The sequence below is a fragment of the Camelus dromedarius genome, chromosome 6 (genome assembly GCF_036321535.1).
Source record: "Camelus dromedarius isolate mCamDro1 chromosome 6, mCamDro1.pat, whole genome shotgun sequence".
In the NCBI taxonomy this organism is placed as follows: Eukaryota; Metazoa; Chordata; class Mammalia; order Artiodactyla; family Camelidae; genus Camelus; species Camelus dromedarius.
The window spans coordinates 3,074,181-3,095,191 of record NC_087441.1 but is presented as its reverse complement, the minus strand read 5'-3'; the positions used below and the strand labels follow the sequence as shown (position 1 = coordinate 3,095,191).

General features: G+C 40.2%; 1 protein-coding gene across 7 annotated transcripts in view; it reads right to left on the bottom strand.

Annotated features, from left to right (window-relative positions):
- PDE10A (phosphodiesterase 10A) overlaps positions 1-21,011 on the bottom strand; it is a 531,531-nt gene that overhangs the window by 155,861 nt on the left and 354,659 nt on the right. Inside the window, exon 1 of one of the 7 annotated variants that reach the window (XM_064486484.1) lies at positions 8,192-8,252. The exons of the other annotated variants lie outside the window; for them this stretch is intronic. The gene's annotated coding sequence lies outside the window, so the exon portion shown is untranslated. Of the gene's footprint in view, positions 1-8,191; positions 8,253-21,011 lie in introns of those variants that run through there. 7 annotated transcript variants of the gene reach the window in all.

Genomic DNA, 21,011 nt, shown 5'->3' with positions numbered 1-21,011 from the left:
GAGGCCAGCCGGACGGAGGGAGAGCCTCCAAGGCTCAGATCTGCCCCGAGCACCCCTTGACTGACAGAACTGAGTTAAACGGGCACAAAGGGTCCCTGCGACACCCAGCCCAAGATGCAAGCCGGCAGCTGGGGCCGGGACAAGCCGCCCAAGACGAGCAGAGGACTGGGGCAGCTGCACTGAGGCAGCCCCGGGGGACTGCAGGGTGCTGCACGCGTGGCTGGGAGGGGATACAAAGCAGAACCACCTGGGCCCCCCATAAATTATGGGAAAAAAAAAAAAAGCAAAGCAACATGGCTGGTGTGCGCTGGGGGGAGGGGCGCCATAGCCTTTCTTTCCTCAGACCTGCACCGCCATTACTGGCGCATCTCAAGAGAAGAGAGGCGGGGTGCAGCCACAGCCACCATCTCCTCCTATGCGCAGGCCTGGGCAGGGCGGGGCCGAGACGGGAATCCACACCCCAGAGCTCCGCAACCTCCTAGGCAGGACTGAGACTTTTTTTTTTACAGCCGGAGGCAGATACGGTCTTTCTGTCCTGGCACCTCAGAGAACTCAGGCCGCCAAGACAAACAAGGAGCTGAGATTTGGCACAGAGCAGGGGTGGGGCCATTCCATGGTCTTCCCCAAGCCTGCCTTAGGAGTGCTGACCCGAGGTGGAGTGGGCAGCTGCACAGAGCAGCGGAACAACCAGCGCCGGGAGAGGGCAGGCAGCCACCCACCTTCCTGGCAGGAATGCAAAACCTGACTGCGGTGCTGGGAGGGGGCGTGATCCGCCCACCTGCCTCCCCTAGAGTGCAGCATCTGACTGTGGCACAGGGAGGGGGAGTGACCTGCCCGCCCACCAGATTAAGAGCTCAGCTCCTGACCCAGTGTTAGGAGTGGGTGCGATCTGCCAGCCAACAGCCACTGGGAGCAGCACAGACATGGGCACCAACAAAGGGCCTTTGGAAACAGCAAGCTGAGTACGCGAAACAGGGTGAAGACACAAAGACCTCTCGATAAAATCATTAAGAGCACACCGTCTCCAGGAGAACTAGATAACTGATACTCCTTAAGCCACAGTGCCAGAGAGAGATGAGCAATATGAAGAAGCAGAGGAACCACTCCCAATTAAAACATCAAGAGAAATCCCCTGAAAGCACTATCAAGGAAATAGACATTGATGGCCTACTAGATCAAGAATTCAAAAAAGGAGTGATCAAAGTACTGAAGGAACTAAAAGAAATAGTGTTTAGAGATATAAAATATATCAAAAATGAAATAGAAGCTATAAAGAAGAACCAAGTAGAATCAGTAAACTCATTTGCTGAGATGAGAGCTGACCTAAAGGCTGTACAAAGCAGGCTAGCTAATGCAGAGGAACGAATAAGTGACCTAGAAGACAAGACAACAGAAAGCACCCAATCAGAACAACTGAGAGAAAACACAAATAAAAAAACAATGAAAACAATATAAGGGAACTATGGGATAATATAAAGCGTGCCAATCTACGCATAACAGGGGTTCCAGAAGGGGAAGAAAGAACGAAGGGGACTGAAACGGTATTTGAAGAAATCATGACTGATAACTTCCCAAACCTAAAGGAATCAGATATCCAAGTACAGGAGGCTCAGAGGGTCCCAAACAGGAAGAACCCAAACAGACCCACACCAAGACATAGCATAATCAAGACGGCCAGAGTCAAGGATAAAGAAATGATCCTAAAGGCAGCAAGAGAAAAACAAAGAGTGAGTTACAAGGGAACCCCTATAAGGCTCTCAGCTGATTTCTCTACACAAACACTACAGGCCAGAAGGGAGTGGCAAGATATATTCAAAGTCCTCAATGAAAAACACATGCAGCCTAAGATACTCTATCCAGCAAGGATACCCTTTAGAATAGAAGGAGAGACAAAGAACTTCACAGACAAGCAAAAACTAGAAGAGTTTAGCAACACTAAACCCATGCTAAAAGAAATACTGACAGGTCTACTCTAAACAGAAAAGAAGCAGGATGCTACAAAAATGAGAAACTCGTAACTGGAAAGGAGATAACTGCCATGAATTACAAAAAGAACAAACACAAAATTGTAAAAGAAGACATCTAAATCATTAAGAGTGGGAGAGGGAAGCAAGGAAAGCCACTATGGAAAACAGTACAGAGATTCCTCAAAAGACTAGGAATAGACTTACCATATGACCCAGGAATCCTGCTCCTAGGAATATATCCAGAAGGAACCCTACTTCAAATGACACCTGCACCCCAATGTTCATAGCAGCACTATTTATAATATCCAGGACATGGAGGCAGCCTGGATGTCCATCAGCAGATGACTGAATAAAGAAGAGGTGGTATATATATACGATGGAATACTATTCAGCCACAAAACCCGACAACATGATGCCACTTGCGGCAGCATGGATGTTCCTGGAGAGTGTCATTCTAAATGAAGTAAACCAGAAAGAGAAAGAAAAATAGCATATGAGATCACTTATGTGAGGAATCTAAAAAAAAGAAAGAAAAAACCATAAAACATAAATACAAAACAGAAACAGACTCATAGACACAGAACACAAACTTGTGGTTGCCAAGGGGGCAGGGGTGGGAAGGGACAGACTGGGATTTTAAAATGCAGAATAGATAAACAAGATTGTACTGTATAGCACAGGGAAAAATATACAAGATCTTGTGGTAGCTCATAGTGAAAAAAAAATGTGACAATGAATATATATATGTTCATGTATGACTGAAAAATTGTGCTCTACACTAGAATTTGACACAACATTGTAAAATAACTATTCTCAATAAAAAAAGTAAAAAAAAATTGAGACAAAAAAAAAGAAAATTTACTACCTTAAAATTGTTGTAAGTTGATCCAGAAATGGTATTTTTCTAAACTTCCTTTATAAAAGTATATTACTATTGATACACCTCTATTCAAAGTAAATCACTTAAAAATATTATTGAAGTCTTACTGTATCAGACATTATACTGTGTTGTAGGACGAATCAGCAAACTCAAAGAGGAGTAGTAAGATGACTAGTCAGACAGATAACCATGCTGCAAGGTTGGTAAGCTACACTAACTGAACACAGACTTTGGCTGACATGACTAATTCTACACACTGAGATTCATTTACTCACTCAGTAAATATTTAATGAGTAGACACTGTATGACCAGTGCCTGGTCATAGATACGACCCAAGCTTATCTATGTGGTTGATATACAATAAACAAACAATATCCTTAACCTCTTGGAGTTTTAAAATTCTCCTTAATGCTAGGTGAGGCTAGCCAACAGGAACTAGTGACAAATTTAAAAAGACATCAAACAGCAGGATATGTCAAAGATGACTCTGCCATTTCTAGCTTAGGTAACTGACAGTCCTACGAAATACAGGAGGTAGTGAAAGATACACGGAAAAGAAAATAGTTTTGGCTTGGAATCTGCTGTATTGCAGCTGCCTATAGGATTGTCTACACGGAAGGAAGTAGAAGCTAAGAGCTGTACAACTGGAAGGCATCCATATTGATAACAGATTTACAAATGGACTAGATTTCCCAGAAATACTGCATTGCATCATAGATGGCAAAAGAAAATGCTAATTCCCATCTCTGCCCTGCACTATTACTATTATGGAAGGAAACTGTATTATACACTGTCTCACTAGTAAGATTAGGTCATTCTAGAAAAATGCACAACACGTGTGTATGTTTTTGTCAATTGGATGGTACAGTAATACTTTGATCAATCACTATTTATTCAAATCATCAAGATTCAAAACCACAGAAGTACTCACTTTTATAGAAAAGCCTTTTGTGACAGGCCTAATTCTAAGATGCCCCCAGCGTCCTCCCCTGGTGTACACACCCTGCATAATGTGCAGGACTGTGAGTGTAACGGATTTTTACTCTCATGATTAGATTATGTTATATCATAGATTGGCCTTAAAATAGGAAGCTTACCCAGTGGGATCTGACCTAATCACATGAACCCTTGAAGAGCAAATAATTTTCTCTGCTGGTGGCATAAGAGGAAGTCCAAGATTCAAGTACAAGAAAGATTCAAAGCTCCACTGCTGGTTTGATGATGGAGAGCCGTGCCAAGGAAAGCAGTCAAACTCTTTTGGGGACTCCAAGCTGACAGCAAGGAAATGAGGGGTCTTAGTCCTACAACCACAAGGAACTGAATCCTGCCAATGATGTGGCTGAATTTGTCAGCTGAACTTTCCCCAGAGCCTCTAGATGAGAACTCAGTATGGTGAACACCTTAATTTTAGCCTTGTGATACCCTGAGCAAAAAATAGAAAGAAAGAAAGAAAGAAAGAAAGAAAGAAAGAAAGAAAGAAAGAAAGAAAGAAAGAAAGAAAGAAAGAAAGAAAGAAAGAAAAGAAGGAAGGAAGGAAGGAAGGAAGGAAGGAAGGAAGGAAGGAAGAAAGGAAGGAAGAAAGGAAGGAAGGAAGGAAGAAAGGAAGGAAGAAAGGAAGGAAGAAAGAAAGAAAGAAAGTCGCTCAGTGCCAGACTATTGGTCCACAGAACTGTAGTTAATAAATGGACAGTGCTTTAAATCACTGAATTAGTGGCTATTTGTTATGCAAAAATAGCAAATACACATTCGAAAGTTATATTATTTTTTCATATTAATCCACTGAACTAAAGAGGAGTATAGTACAGTCCCCAGTGTACATGACCTGTAACCAGTTTAACAGAAAGCGTAACTGCCAACTGTTGTTACAGTTGTAACTGTTGTTTGTTTGTTTAATGGAAATAGAATCTCAGAAAAGTAAATCTCTACTTTCTCCAACTCATATTAGCACCAAAAGGCACTGACAGTTCTGAAGGAATATCTGCATGATTCCGAGGGAGCACACCACACCGACTGGGAGTGGAAAATTCCTGAGAGGTTATAGTTTGTGAAAACAAGCATTCATTAAACTACCTCCTGTAACACTCCCCGCAGATGGTAACAAGCATCCAATCCAGGATTCCCTGAAAAGCAGATGCAGAAGGCCCTACTAGGCATTTGGTTACATGACAGCATAATTAGGAAAACACATTCAAAAGCAATGTATTAGCTTGGGCTGTCATAACAAAACGCCATACACTGGACAGCTTAAGTAACAGAAATTTATTTTCTCACAGTTCTGGAGACTGGGAAGTACAGGATTGAGCTCTGTCAGGGTTTGGTTCCTGGAGAGGCCTCTGCTGGCTGTCCTCACACGTGGGAGAGAGAACACTAGTTCTCCGGTACCTCCTCTTGCAAGGACACCGATCCCACAGGATTAGGGGGCCACTCTCATAACCTCATTTAACCTTAATTAGAAGATTTCCCAACTCATACTATGAGGCATTTTACCCTGATACCAAACATCAATATGACTCATGAATGTAGAGCAAAAATCCTTAGTAAAACATCAGCAAATTAAATCCAACAACTTTTTAAAAGGAACATGCACCACAATCAAGAGGGTCTCATCCTAGGAATGTACGGTTTGTGTGACATCGAAAAGTAAGTTAACATAACACACCAAGTTAATAAAGTACAAGAACCATGTGCTCATCTAGTTCAAAAGTTACATGACAAAATCCAACATCCAGCTCACGATACAAACTCTCAACAAAGCAGAAATAGAAGGAGACTTCCTCAACCAGATAAAAGTCATCTGTAAAAAATCTGTAGCAAAAATCATAGCTCATGGTGAAAACCTGAATGCTTCCCTAAGACAGGGAACAAGGCAAAGTTGTCTGCTCTCACCACTTGTATTCAGGATTGTACTAAAGGTTCTAGTCAATATAATAATGCAAGAAAAAAATGCAAGGAAGAAAAAGTTAAAGCATAAAGATTAGAAAGGAAGAAGTAAAACTGTCTTTGTTTACAAACATACGTAACCTTGTAGGTATAAAATCCTTAAGAATCTACAAGAAACTACTAGAACAAATAAGCATATTTAGCAATATCACAGGATAAAATATACAAAAATTATTTTTCTAAACACTAGTAAGAAATCATCAAAAATGAACTAAAACAATAGCATCAAAAAGAATAAAACATGTAGAAACAACTTTAACAAAACAAGTTTAATAAGCATACACTGAAAACTAAAAACATAGCAAATACAGATTAAAGAATGTTTAAATGGAGAGATATACCATGTACATGGATTAGAAAACTCAGTATCATGAAGGTTTCTATCCTCTCCAAACTCATCTACAGCCTTTTATAAGAAGTTGCTAAACTAACCTGAAAATTTATATGAATCTGAAAGACTTAGAATACCAGAACAATTTTGAAAATGAGAAAGAGAAAGACTTATCCCTGAGTTCGACACACTATAAAGTCATAGTAGTATATCTTACCAACTAATAATATACTCCTGTTATGACATTCTACCTAAAATTGCTTAATCCACATATTTCCAAAATAAGACTTCACCAAACCCTTCTCCTTAACAGTCCCCATCATCTCTGTAAATGAAAACTCCATTCTCTTGGCTGCTCAGGCCAAAGCCCCTGTAATCGTCCTTATCTCCCCCTCTCACCAAGTCCAGCTGGTTCTAAATCTAGAATCCAAACGCTCAGTACCTTTACTCCTGCTGACAGGTTCTAGCCACATCCTCACTCACCTGCACATTTCAGTACTTTCCTAAATCCTAAGTGGTTTCCCTGCCACTAATCCAGCCCTCCTTTATCCTATTCTTTATACAGCAAAGGAGAGATGCTATGAAAATACAAGTCAGATCATGTCACCCCTCAGCTCAAATGGCTTCTAAATATCCTCAGAGTAATAGCTCCTCCGCCAAATGACAGCTTTGACCCCCACTTCCTTACTTTCCCTCCTGTTTACCTCACTCCAGCCACTTAGACACACCAAGAATGCTGCCTCCGGGCATTTGCATGTTCATGTACTTGCCTGGGAAGCTCTTAGCCCAGTTGCCCCAGTGTCCCACTGCTTCACCTCCTTCAGGTTTTAACCCACTCAAGTGGTCATCTTCTCAACGAGGTCTCCCTGGCACCTCTTCTGAAACTGCCAATTATGCCACTCAAAACAAACACACAAGAAGTCTCGTCTCTGCTTATTTCTCCCCTTTGGAAACAAGCCTATTCATAATTAATATACCCATTTTCTTTTCTTTACTACTTTATTCCTAGCCTAGAACAGAGCCTGGCATATAGTAAATACCCAACAGATTATCTGTTGAAAGAATGAATGTGTAAATCTTTTGACAACTCCTAATTTAAAAAAAACCAGCAAGTTGGTTTTTATATAAATAAGTATACAGTTCGAAAAATAAGACTTGGTTACAATCACAGAAGACTTTGGAATTTGGACAGAAAGAAAACATCTGAAAAAGGAAATGACAACAAAACAGTATTTGTTGCCATAAAACAGTAGACTACATTTTTTCAGGCATGACAAATTAACGTGTTTCAGGTGTTTTAGAAGTCAATCTCTGAGAAGAATTATGACACATACCTTTAACTGTAAACCGAAATAACTGAGGGGGAAGGTATAGCTCAAGTGGTAGAGTGCATGCTTAGTATGCACAAGGTCCCAGGTTCAAACCCAAACACCTCCTCCAAAAAATAAATAAGTAAACCTAGTTACCTCCCCCAAAAGAACATTTTAAAAAAACTGCAATTGCTGCAATTTGTAAAAATTCATTTAACTTACATGTTTTATTCAAGAAAACTACATCATATTTTTGCATAATTTAAAGAACTATGGAGTCACAGAATTTTAGCATTATTTTTTAATAGTTGCCAAATTATAACCATTATTCACCAAATTCTGCCAAAGAGATTAAAGAAGCATTTTTTAAGTCAGTGAATTTTTAATGCTTCATTTAAGAAATAAATTTGACCTCCAAACAACTAATATTTCTGGGGGTAAAAATGAAATCTAAAAAAGTTGACAGGTTGCTCTTTGACAAATCAGAAATACATTTGGAGGGGAAAAAAAACCCTAAAGATTCACCTTACATTGCTGCACAATATGGTCTTTATAATAGCTCTTAAAATAGGGCGAGAGAGAAGAAGGTTCACATCCCCCATGGAGGGAGAAATTGTGAGCAATCTCTCTTTCAGGAAGTTGAAAGAAAGAAAGAAAAAAAAAAAACTCTATACAAAATCAAAGCTCTCAGTTTTTGTCTTCCAGAAGGATTGTTTAAAAAAAAAAAAAAACCTAAGAGGCATCATACACCAAAGGAGCTCACCTGAGACCACAATTTTTGAAAAGATTGTTTCTTTATCCTGTGTCTCCAAATCTTGCCTTTGTTGCTCAACAAGACTTCAACCAAATAACAAAATTTTGAGCCCCTCTGCATCACATATGACATGACGTTCCTCTGATCTGTAGGATGCTTATGTGTTTCAATACGTTCCATTTGCAAAACCAGAACTGGCACCTCATGAGCTCTAACACCACATCTGCAAAGCCAATAAAAAATCAAAACAAAAACCAATAGGACCACTCAGGGCAATTGAGGTCAAAAAGCCTCTGACTCACAGTGCTGAAAGCGCTTTTATTACTTATGAACAGTAAGGTCTTAAGTATTTTTAAACATTTGCTGACAACTGGTAAGTGAAATTAGGTCAATAATCACCAACATGAACTCAATAAAAGATTAATCATGTTAACTTCAATTCTGTATTTAAATCCAGTAAATCCCTCCCCTAAAATACAAAGTTTTATAACGAATTAAAATTAATTTTTACAAATCATGTATGAAGTCATTTGTTACTTTTTAGTGCCACCTTGTATTATTTCAAAATTTCATTAGAAATCTAAATGATTTTAATATTACAAGGCAATTAAATAATATCAGATAAAAAGATTTCCAAAATGAAAATCTATTTCCTAATGTAATTGCACTAAACACACACACACACACACACACACACACACACACACACACACACACACACACTGACATGATCTTTCTTTGAGGCTGCCAGGAAAACCAACTGTATTTTCTCTCTCAAAGCTCTTTGTCGGCAACAGAAGGACTAAGTTAGCATGGCAATTGTCATTTTACTAAACACACCATAGCTGTGTATTATCTTAACAATAAAAACAATTATAAGGCTAAAAATATTTCAAAAGGTAAAACCAAATGTACACTCACCATCAAACGCAGGGTGCAGAATCATGAAGAAATAGAATACAGTCTGCTATTAAACTTATATTCGTGAAGAAAAGGAGTGAATTTACCTTCTTAAATCAATGAAAGATCTCAATTCTCCAACTACTTTACATTAAAACATAGACACTGGCATTAGCTGCTCTTCCCCATAATTTTCAGATAAATATTTTTTAACCACAATTTAAGACAAAGATGAAAAATACTTAGTGAACATCAAAGAAAATTCTTAACCATTAAAAAGACAGTTAACATTTCTTCAAGATACATGTAAAAAAGCTGCCGAACTTTTAATTTAGTGTCTAGATTCCCTGGTTGTTCCCCTCCCTTCTCACCCTTGCTGCAACCTGAGTTTCCTAGACACACAGTTCCCTGCTGCGCTGCATGGCCTACGTTGTGTAACCAGCATCAGTGACCTGAGTCACTTGAGGACAGGAGTCTGCCACAGTCAAACCCTTGGATTTCCCAGTACCTGGCTGGGCACACAGTGAAGTTTAAATCAGCGCCTCTCCGCAGGAGGCACTCTTGTCCCCAGGAGGACATTTTCTGTTGTCACAGTGGGCAGGGTGGTGGGGAGGGGTGCTGCCCCGAGTGGTATGAGCCAGGGAAACTGCTAAACACCCTGCGATGCCCAGGCCAGCCCCGCCACAGAGAGCCGCCCACACAGCGTCCACAGCGCTGAGGCTGAGAAGTCCTGGTCTCAGCAAGTGTTTCCTGAAAGCACTAACACTGTAAGCTTTCCCACGTGTGCAAGTTTAAGAAGAACGTAAACAAACGAAAGGAGGGGAGGGAGGGAAAAAATTAAGAGAATGGAGAAGACTGAGGTTTTTTTAAAAACACCTGGTTACACTCACGGACGTGCTAACAGGGACGGAGCTGCAGATGTTGTACACTGCTGGCTGAAACGCCCTGACACGAGGACTTCACTTCCAGTAACCATCTCAAACAGAAGGCCTATGAGATGACGGCAATTAAAAATCACTTAGGGGATGTTACAGGTTGAACTGTATCCCCCCAAATTCATCTATTCAAGTCCTAATCCCCAGTAGGACCTCAGGATGTGACCTTATTTGGAAGTAGGGTCAAGGGAGATGTAACTGGTTGAGATGAGGTCCCGCTGGGGCTGAGTGCGTCCTAATGCAGTGTGAGCGGCATCCTTACAAACGTGATGCCATATGAAGAAACGGGCACACGCAGCGGGGAACAGCACGTGGAAAGGGAAGCAGAGGTCAGAGTGATGGTGCCACAAGCCAAGGGAGGCCGAAGATTGTCAGTAAAACCATCAGACGCGAGGAGAAAGGCCTGGAACGGAGCCCCCTCACAGCCTCAGAAGGAACCCACTCTGTCTCAGACTTCCAACAGTCAGGACTCTGAGAGAATAAACGTCCGCTGTTTAAGCCACACAGTTTGTGGTACTTCTTACAGCAGCCCTGGGGAACAGATAGAGAAGACGTTCTCTACGGAAAGGCCTCCAAGGTGGAAGCAACCTTCACGTGGGCTGGTCGGCCCAGGGGTTTATTGAACTTCCCTCTCTAACAAACAGCCTCCGCAGTGGAGGTGCTTCCTTCACACAGCAGTGTACATAAATGCCATGGGAAGTCTAACCCGGACCTATCTGTTGCTAAACTAATTTCTTTAATGCTCTGGTAATGAGCTCAAGATTATTTGTCTAAGACAGAAATATGAAATAGCCTAATTCAAATGATAATTTAAGTTAATTAAGCTTTCCTGAGAATATTTTCCACTTCAGGTAAACAAAGTATTATTTGTAATTTTATATTAAAGAAAACAAAAAAAAATCCCCCCAAAAAACAGAGTCACAGGGAAGTGGTCTAGATTGAGAAACGCTCCCAGAATTCTCCCAAAACCTGGAGCAGTTTCTCAACCCGGGGTCCATCAGCCCTGTGGAGACTCCAGTGTCCCAGAGCCCCCAGAGGTGTCTGTGGAATTCTGCATTCTTGAACAAATGTCCATGTTCCTGGGGAAGGGTCAACGTGCTTTCATCAGATTCTCAGGGAGTTCAATGGTCCCACCAACTAAACTGGAACCTAATCCTTTTGCTTCAATAATGTCCTAAAGTTCATATAGTTGCTTTGCTGAGCTGAGATTTTTGGATTAACTTTTTCAACCAAGGAAACCATTTTCCATGCAATGTGGTCACCAAACCAGAAAAGGTAAATTAAAGCATATTCTCACCGAAGATTGATTTACTTGTCTTTTTTTTTTTTTTAACATTTAAACCTTGTATTAGCTGACAGTTCTCTGAAAGATGTCTGTTTTCTTTCATGGTGTGATTATGGTATCATGCTATCTCCATCTGGCAACATCTGTAAACTACACATCGGGGAAAAAAACTAAATTTAAAATGCCTATTAGAGGAGTGTATAGCTTAGTGGCAGAGTGCATGCACGAGGTTCTGGGTTCAATCCCCAATAACTCCATTAAGCAAACAAAAAAAACCTAATTACCTCCCCCTGCTCACCCCAAAAAAGAATAAAAAAAGATTTTAAAAAATAAAATAAAATGCATGTTAAGGTACATTTCAGAAATTCAGGACTTTACTTTTAATTCATCAAAATACAGTGTTTCTCCTCACATAACTTGGACTTTAAAAGGACAACTGTATAAAATATTCCAGTCAGAGTAATTTCAAAACTTACTGTAGAAGCATGGTACATGGAAATTAAATACTCCAAAACAAAATACAAAGACAGTTTATTCATAAAATATCTGTGTATTCAGTAATGAGATCTAGACGCTAATTTCCGACGGCACTGTAGATAAACATAAGCAATGTGCCTCTAATTCCCAAGTATACTAGGAAACAAGGCACAAAAAAGCATCTGCGTCCAGCGTGAACAAGGGAAACCGAGTACGGACATCCACTTCGATCCCCTGAGCAGCAGACGCCTGCTGTGACCACTGGCAGAATCTGCTAGTCCTCAGGGAAACCCCCACATTCCCTTGGGCATCAACCCAAAAGGCAAAGATCCTGTCACCAGGCCCAGAGTGGGCGCTCACCCCCAGATGAGGCTGGAATGCCCAGCCACCATAGCAGAGGCAAAGAGAGGCGATGTCCCCCCAGCGCCCCAGCTCTAACTCAGAACGTGCTGCTGCACAGAAAAAACACGCTGTACCGAGTTACAGTGTAAATGTGAACTACTGGGATCCCTAGTCGAACAACACTGAACAGAGCTTGTCTAATCCCTGATGAGGTTTTCACAAACAGGGAGGACGAGGGACAGGAAGAAACAAATTAAAAGAAAGATAAGGAGCAGGACACAAATCTAAGAGTAAGAGAGGGTAAGCAAGACAACTCACAGCCGACGCGTTAATTATTTTAGAGTCAACTACAGCGCGTACTGAGATTCTAAGTGCAAACTTCACCCAGCTGTTCCAATGTGACAGGCACGGTGCTCTGCACTCTATGCAGTCATTACAAACATAACTTCCATTCATTTCCATCCTAGAGACAGGAAAACTGAGGCAGAGAGAGGTAAGTCTCATGGCTACCAGGTGGTTTAGCCTGACCCCAGAGTTCAGTTCTCAGCCACCATGCTAGACAACCATAGGCAATCGTGTGTTTCCTAGGAACCTAAAAACTATGGTTTATAAAGGAAAATTTGTATTTTTAGTTCTAAATATCATAATTAAAGGCTCAGTACTTACTTACTGTATGCACAACTATTGGGAGGAAAAAAATTATTAACTAGGATCCCTGTACCAAAGAAGCAATAATATATTCATGTACAAATTCTTATTATCCAGACTGTTTTTAAATTATAACCCTTATTTATGGTCACTACATCCGTCAAACATTTCCTTTCAAATCTGAAGAGGCTAAAAAGTGCGTAGAAAAGTATTTTTATTACATATTTCCTCACTGCAGCGAGCTCACATAAGCTCTGTTAAGCTGGCCGCCCTTCCCAGCCCTCTTCCTGCTCTGTAAGCGCCCAGGCACACCGAGGTGGCTCCCACCCACCGGCCCGGGGGCTTCTGCCCTCTCTTCTGCCGCCCGCCCCCTCTAGGTGGAACAAGGCTCCTTCCTCTCCACTTCTCAGGTTTCAGCTCAAACGCAGCCTCCGCAGAGCAGTCTGCCCTGACTGCCCACGGAAGCAGGTCCCACCAGACTCCAGTCATGCTCGATTCTTTAGCTGGTTTTATGTTCTTTTCAGCCCTTACACCACTGGAAACTGAATTATTTATATGATTATCTGTTCTCTGTCAGCCCCGAATGCAACATACGCTTCACAACAACAGACATTTTGTGGGTCTGACCCACTTCTACACAACACCTGAACGGTATGTCGGGGGTAAGAGGTGCTCAGTATTTGATGAATGAATGGCAGTTAAAATACCTTACAAACTGGTAATACTTCACTTCTCTTAACTAGTAATAAAGAGCAGCCTGAAGACTAAAGAATCCAACCCAATTGTTAACAGGCAGATTGGTTCCATTCCACATTTAGAGACTAGAATAGTGTGTGATTCTCAAAACAACCTCCAGGGGGGCACAAGAAGGTGTTCTGGGCCAAGATGGGGAATTCAGAGTCCCAACATCTACTTGGGGTTGGGCGTCGGGGAAGTAAAGAACTACCCGAACTACAGACACAAAGCCCAAGGAGGCGCGCTTACGCCTCTGATGTCAGGAGGTCTTGGGTAGAAACCCTGGAAGAAACACCATAAACATCTGGGCCATATGACAGATATAATAAAATAATGAGGCTTCTGTTCTTCGTCTTGAGTAAATTATATCTCTATTAAGTAGTTCTCGTGTCTCAGGTGAACTGCTCCACAGCAATACTCAGACCAAAGTCTCTTCCAGTTGGGCCAGTTTGTCTTCAACTTAACCTAAGCTATGGGAGATATTCTAAATTTGCAGGCTGCCTTGAAAATGAATGCTATTATTTACAAATCAGTGCAAGTCCATTATTACAGGAAATATAATCTTAAATATACAGCTTACTGCCAACAAGTCAAACACATCAGTTAAAACATGATACTATTTTTTTACAAAAATATGCCATGACGTGATTTCCTTATTCCAAAAAATTTAAATGATTATGCTAGTAGAGTATACTAATTTTATATCTAGCATACTAATTTTATATCTATATACATTTAAATATACACACATATATACATAAATATTTTCAAAGGTTTATATGTGCCTTTTTGACAGGCAAAACTTATTTCAAAATCTTGGTTCTGTCACCAACAGGCAGAATGACTTGGCAAGTTAGGTAGCCTTTCTGGCCTGCTTTCTGATCAATAAAATGATAATTATATATCTGTCTCATGGCTCTGATGAAAATTAAAATTAACATATGTAAAAGACATAAAACTTGGCTCAAAAAATAGCAACTATAAGATGACACTGATGAAGGCGCATATGCACATACAGACACAAACCCACTCCCGTGCCCTGGCCCTTGCCCTGCACCCCCTCGGCCCCAACCACAGGCTAGCCCTCCCTCTCTCCCGGACATTCAGAGCATTCAAACAGAAGGGGCTGTTCTTTGTGATTCTGCAAAAGAAATTTTAAAATCTCTTAGACGTCAAACCTTTGGTCTGAAATTTTCTCCCACAAAAACCCTTGAACAAAAATCCTCAACTCAAGCCCCTACTCTTCAGAACAAGTATTTACAGCCAAGATTATTAAATAGTGGATTTTCTAGCAAAGATTTCCTGAGAAGTCCAAGATTGTTCTCCAAAGCAGGGCTGTTGAGAGAACCAAGGTGCATGAGGTTCTGAGAAAACAGAGATTACTCAGAAATAAATTCATTTCAAAAATCTTTCTTCAAACAAATTCAGACTTAATCATTGAAAATCTCACCAGTGGCCACCTGTCTTGGCATATTCCGTACCCATATAAGCAAGGTATACCTACTGTAGACAGATTTTCTCCTTGCTTAGTACAAAAAATTATTGAATGTGATAATTCCATTTATAGAAAAAATATATATATTTGGTCTTCATCCACAGTTCCTGGCTCAGAGCTCCCCAAACCCTTAGAATTTCTTGAGTGATAAGAGCGATGGGATATTTGGTCTCTTGTCCTCAGTTCCTGTGAATACTTCAAAGAAGGTGACTTCAGGGTTCCACCCAAGGTAGGGGGCTGGTTGCAAGAGAACCAACCATGTGACCAGAGGGTTGGAACTTTCAGTCCCTGATTTCCAGGGAGGGGAGAGGGGCTGGAGGTTGCATCAACTGCCATTGGCCAATGATTCAGTCATGTACTGATGCCTCCAGAAAAATCCAAAAAGGACTGCTTTTGTCCCTTTTCCGAGAGCTTCCACAATGGTGAACCATACTTCTACTTGCCCTGTGCAAGGCCCGTGTGTGCCTTATCACAAGGAAGGAAGCTCCTTTGTTCGGGCTCTCGCCCTGTGTCTCTCTTCCTCTGGCTGTTGCTGTGATCCTTCTATAAGGAATCAGTAATCTAGTGAGTCAATGGTCTCCTGAGTTCTGCGAGCCCTTCGAGCAAATTAATCAAACCTGAGGAAGGGGTCATGGGAGCCTCTGATTCACAGCCAGTTGGTCAGAGGTACAGGTAACAACCTAGACATGTGACTAGCGTCCTGGGCTGGAGAAGGTCCTCGGAACCTCCAATTTGTGGTCTGCTTCGGTCAGAAGCGGAGGTGACCACCTGGGCTTGCGACTGGTGTCTACAGTGGAGGGTGGGCTTGTGGCACTGAGCCTCTACCTGTGCAATCGGATTCCACCCCTGGGTAGGTGAATGTCAACACTGAGCTGAATTCTCAGACACACGGCTGGCCCCTGGGAACTGCTTGCTGTGCCAGGAAGCCTACACACTTACACACAAGCTGCACTGGGTCCAGGAACTCTTTGCAGTGAGCCGCTCCCTCCAAGAAGTGGTCTACCATTCACCTTCACAGAACATCACATACTTCAATTTGTTAGGTTGTTGTTTCTGATTATTATTTTTTAAATTTCTGTATCTTTTTAAAATTTATTTTTATTTATTTCTGGCAGGGGGAGGGAGGTAATTAGGTCTATTTATTTATTTACTTTTAGAGGAGGTACTAGGGATTGACCCAGGACCCTGTGCATCCTAAGCATGTGCTCTACCACTTGAGCTACACCCTCCCCACTCTATTTATTTAATGAATGTGAGATTAAGTCTCTCTCATTTTCTGATATACACTCACCAATAACTATTAAGTAACTCGCTGACTAGGCGCTCATTTGACACCTAATATGACTTACTTTAATCTAAACACTTCACTCTGCACTTCTCCAATAGAAACTCAACAGATAAATCAGGGCTTCTTCGTGGGAGAGAAAAATGAACTATTCCTTCCCAACAACCTTAATTTAAATAGTGAAGCAAAGGACTGGGGAGAGATAGCTAGAATTAAGCTTGCATTGTAAATTTTCCCAAAATATGTCAAAAAATTATGATATTATCATAGCATTCTGAAACAAGAGGAGAGTTTACACTGTGACATATATTAAGAAGTTAGGAATTTCCTTCAAGAGATGAAATTTATAACAATATGACAATATATTGCATATAAAATATGAAAAAACATTAATAAAGACATACAAGAATATAGATAAAAACCTTTAGTGACAAGAATCATTTTATTGAATCAATCTTACTTCCAAGGTTTAAAAAGCAGTATATATAAAGACTCTGAGAATATTTTATCAGTATAATTTCACTTCTCAACAAGACACAAAAGTGGTATTGGTAAGAATCAATATGGAATATAAAACTGAAGTCTTAGAACTAGAACGCATTTGGGAAATCACCAAATTCCCCATTTCATAAATGAAGCCACGGCCAGGTTAAGTGACCAGGTAGGTGCGCTAGAGGAGTGAAGGCCAGATGTCCCACATCTTACTGTAATACCATTTCTCCTGAAGAATTAAGTCTTTGTTTTTCATTTAAACAAAAAAATCCCCTTGGCCCTTTTTAAATCTTTCAGTGGCTTTCAAATGGCATGCTGAGCTCGGAACTGTTATTGGTGATAAAAACATTTCCTGTCTCTGACACTGTCACACACCGCTAGGTTCTTTCAAACTTTTTAGTTCAAAAGATTGCCGAGAAAATATTTTTAACAGGGTCAAGGGTGTCTTTAAAAATAGCGAATCTTCACATCCTTTTGCTAATCTGAGTGCTTAGGGGAGAACAATTATAGTGATTCTTATTGCAATATATTCAAGTCTTAAGAGAATATAGAAACCCTCAAATCAATTTTTTCAGATAACTTTTTTGAAGAGTTTTAGGTTTCACAGCAATTTCACAGGATTTCCTATGTAACACCTGCCCCCCAGTATGTTCAGCCTCCTCCGTTATCAACATTCCCACCAGAGTGGGACATCTGTTACAATCCATAAACCTACCCCGAGACTTCACAATCACCCCAAGTCCACAGTTGATGTGAGGGTCCACTCGGTGTGCTTTCCATGGGTTGGGACAGATGTGCGATGACATGTGCCCACCGTGATGGTGTCACACACAGTACTCTCACTGCCCTAACATCCTCTGTGCTCTGCCTATTTACCCCTCCTCACACTCCCAACCCCTGGCCACCAATGGTTTTTTTTTACTGTCTCCGTAGTTTTGCTTTTTCCAGAATGTCATGTAGTTAAAATCATACAGTATCTAACCTTTTCAGATTGGCTTCTTTCACTCAGTAATATGCATTTAAAGTTCCTCCATATCTTATGATAGCTTAGTAGCTCATTTCTACTTAGTGATGAATAATAGTCTATTGTGTGGATGTACTAGTTTATTTATTCATTCACCTACTGAAGGACATCTTGGTTGCTACCCATTTGGAAATTAAACATAAACCTGCTATAAACATACATGTGTAGGCTTTTGGGTGGAGATAAGTTTTCAACTCATCTGAGTAACCAGAGTGCAACTGCTGGGTAGTACGGTAACATTATGTTTAGTTTTATAAGAAACCGCCAAACTGTCTTCCAAAGTGGCTATAGCATTTTGCATTCCCACCAGCAATGAATGAGAGTTCCTGTCGCTCCAAATCCTCACCAGCAGTTGGTGTTTTCAGTGTTCTGAATTTTGATCATTCTAATAGGTGTGTAGTGATAACTCTTTGTTGTTTCAGTTTGTATTTTCCTGATGACACATGATTTGGAACACCTTTTCATATGCTTCTTTGCCATCCATGTATCTTCTTTACCAAGGTGTTTGTTAAGATCTTTGGCATTTTTTAAAATCAAGTTATTTTCTTATTGTTGAGGTTGAAGAGCTTTTTGCATGTTATGAATAGTAACAGTCCTCCATCAGGTGAGTCATTAGCAATTATTTTCTACCATTCTGTAGCTTGCCTTCTCTTTCTCCTGATGCTGTCTTCCACAGAGCAAAAGGTTTTAATTTTCATAAAGTCTGCCTTATCAATTTTTTGATACTGAATTGTGCCTTTGAGGTTGTCAACTAGAAAGTCATGGCCCATAGTCATTCAAGGAAGCATGTTTCTGATAACCAAAGGTCATCTAGGTTCTCTCCTGTATCTTCCAGGAGTTTCACAGTTTTGCCTTTTCCACTTATGCCTACTACCCATTTGAAGTTAATTTTTGGTAAAGAGTTTAAAGTCTGTGAATAGATTTTTTTTTCATTTTTTTTGCATGTGGATGTCCAATTGTTCAAGCACCCATTGAAGAGACCATCTTTGCTCCACTGTATTTTCTTTGCTCCTTTGTCAAATGTGAGTTACTTATATATTATGTAAGTCTATTTCTGGACTCTATTCTATTCTATTGATCTGCTTTTTCACCAATACCACACTGTCTTGATTACTGCAGTTTTATAAGACAAGATGTCAGGTTGTGTCAGTCCTTCAACTTTGTTCTTCAAAGACGTGTTGGCTAGTCCAGCTTTTGCCACTCCATATAAACTTCAAAATCAGTTTGTTGATAGCCACAAAATAACTTGCTGGCATTTTTATTACAACTGACTTGAATCTATAGATCAAGTTGGAAAGAAATGCTATGTTGAATTTTCATGAATCTACAGATCAAGTTGGAAAGAAATGATACCTTGACAATATTGAGTCTTCCTATGCATGAACATGGAATGTTTCATTGATTTAGTTCTTTGATTTCATTCAGTTTTGTAGTTTTCCTCAGATACATTTGTATATATCTTCTTAGATTTATATGTAGGTGTTTCATTTTTGGAGGTGCTAATATGGTATTGTGTTTTTAATTTTAAATTCCACTTGTCTATGCCTAGTACATAGGAAAGCAACTGATTTTTATATATTACCTTTATATCCTGCAACCTTACTATAATCTATATCAGTTCCAGGATTCAGATTTTCTACATAGACAATCATGACTTGTGTGAAAAAAGACTATTTTCTTCTTCCCAATCTACATGCCTTTATTTCCTTTTCTTGCCTTACTGTGTCAGCTAGAACTTCCAGTACGATGTTGAAAAGTTACGGTGAGAGGGAACATCCTTGCCTTGTACTTCATCTTAGTTGGACAACATCAACTTTCTCATTATTGAGTATAATATTAGCCACAAGCTTTTTATAGATAGAGTAACCTTATCAAAAATGGCAAAGTAGGGAGCTCAGAGGGCCTGTCCCACCACAGAAATGCCAAAAAGAGCAAAAACTGTCAGAATCAACTTTGTCAGAACTCAGGAAAATAGTCAAATGTTTACAGCAACCAAAACATGCCAAGTCCAGGAAAATGGAGCTTATAAACAGAAGAGCTTTGACATTTTCACTTGCTATGGTCCCATCCTCTCCCTGCTGGGCAGTGGTCTTAAAGATGGCAGCCACGTTCCCAGTGTTGGAACCTGGCCCCTTGTCCCAGAGGATGCAGAACAGATGATGATCTCAAAGAATACTGATTGACTGCCTTTGTTGACCTGTCTGGGGGCTACTACCTGAACGACTTCATTTTGATAAAGAAAATGTTTGAGTAACTCTCATTATATAACGGTGTGTTAACAGAAAGAGAAACAACTATATGATGGATACACTGGCCTCTACGAAGAGATGTGGGTCAGGAATTATTCACTGGAATCTGGACAGGCCTAAAGAGCAATCCTTCCTAACCTTTCACATCTTTCAGTTCTTAACCTCTGCTTACCTAGCACCATCCTGTCACTGGTCTGACACTAGGCAGGGGTACTGCTTTAGTAAATATGAGCACCTGAGTAACTACAAAGCTTTATCTTCAGATGAAAATTAATAAATGAGCATTATCATTAGTGAATCAGAGATGTGTATAATTGGATAAGATTAGGGTGAATCAGAAATGCAATAATACTGCCCAGTCACCACCTATGGCACCTAGCTGATAGCCGGCTGGCCCCCAAAAGCATGAGCTAACTAAATATAAATACGTGACCAGCAAAGGGACAACAAGAGGCAAATAAAAGTAATAAACTAGTCATTTCATAAGAAGAATACACTGCCCTTTACAGAATGTTCTGAAAAGTTGCCTATAAACTGAGTAACTATTAATCGACTCTCTTTCTTAACCATCTCCTCCATAAAAATAGATTCATGTTTTCCTGCAAATATTCTGCAAAGAAAAAAAATCTAAAGCCACGTATTTAAACAGACTATGACTGTGTCATAAAATAATAACTATAATAAAGTCACACTGGAGAAATGCTAAATAAACACTGACATTTTTAATTCAAAAACCTGCATCTTAAAAGAAAAATGGTAGTTTAACTGGTCAGCAAACTGAAAAAAACATCACACACTTGCTATCAAACTTCTTCCCAGATCGTCTTTGGTTGCACAGCTCCTCCTGAAGATATTTTACAGATATTTTACAAACATAAGGGTGCTGATCTGAACTAAAAGGTAGGAAAGAGAAAGGTAAAAGTGATGTTAATTCAAAATGTAGCAGCATTTCTATCTCTGGA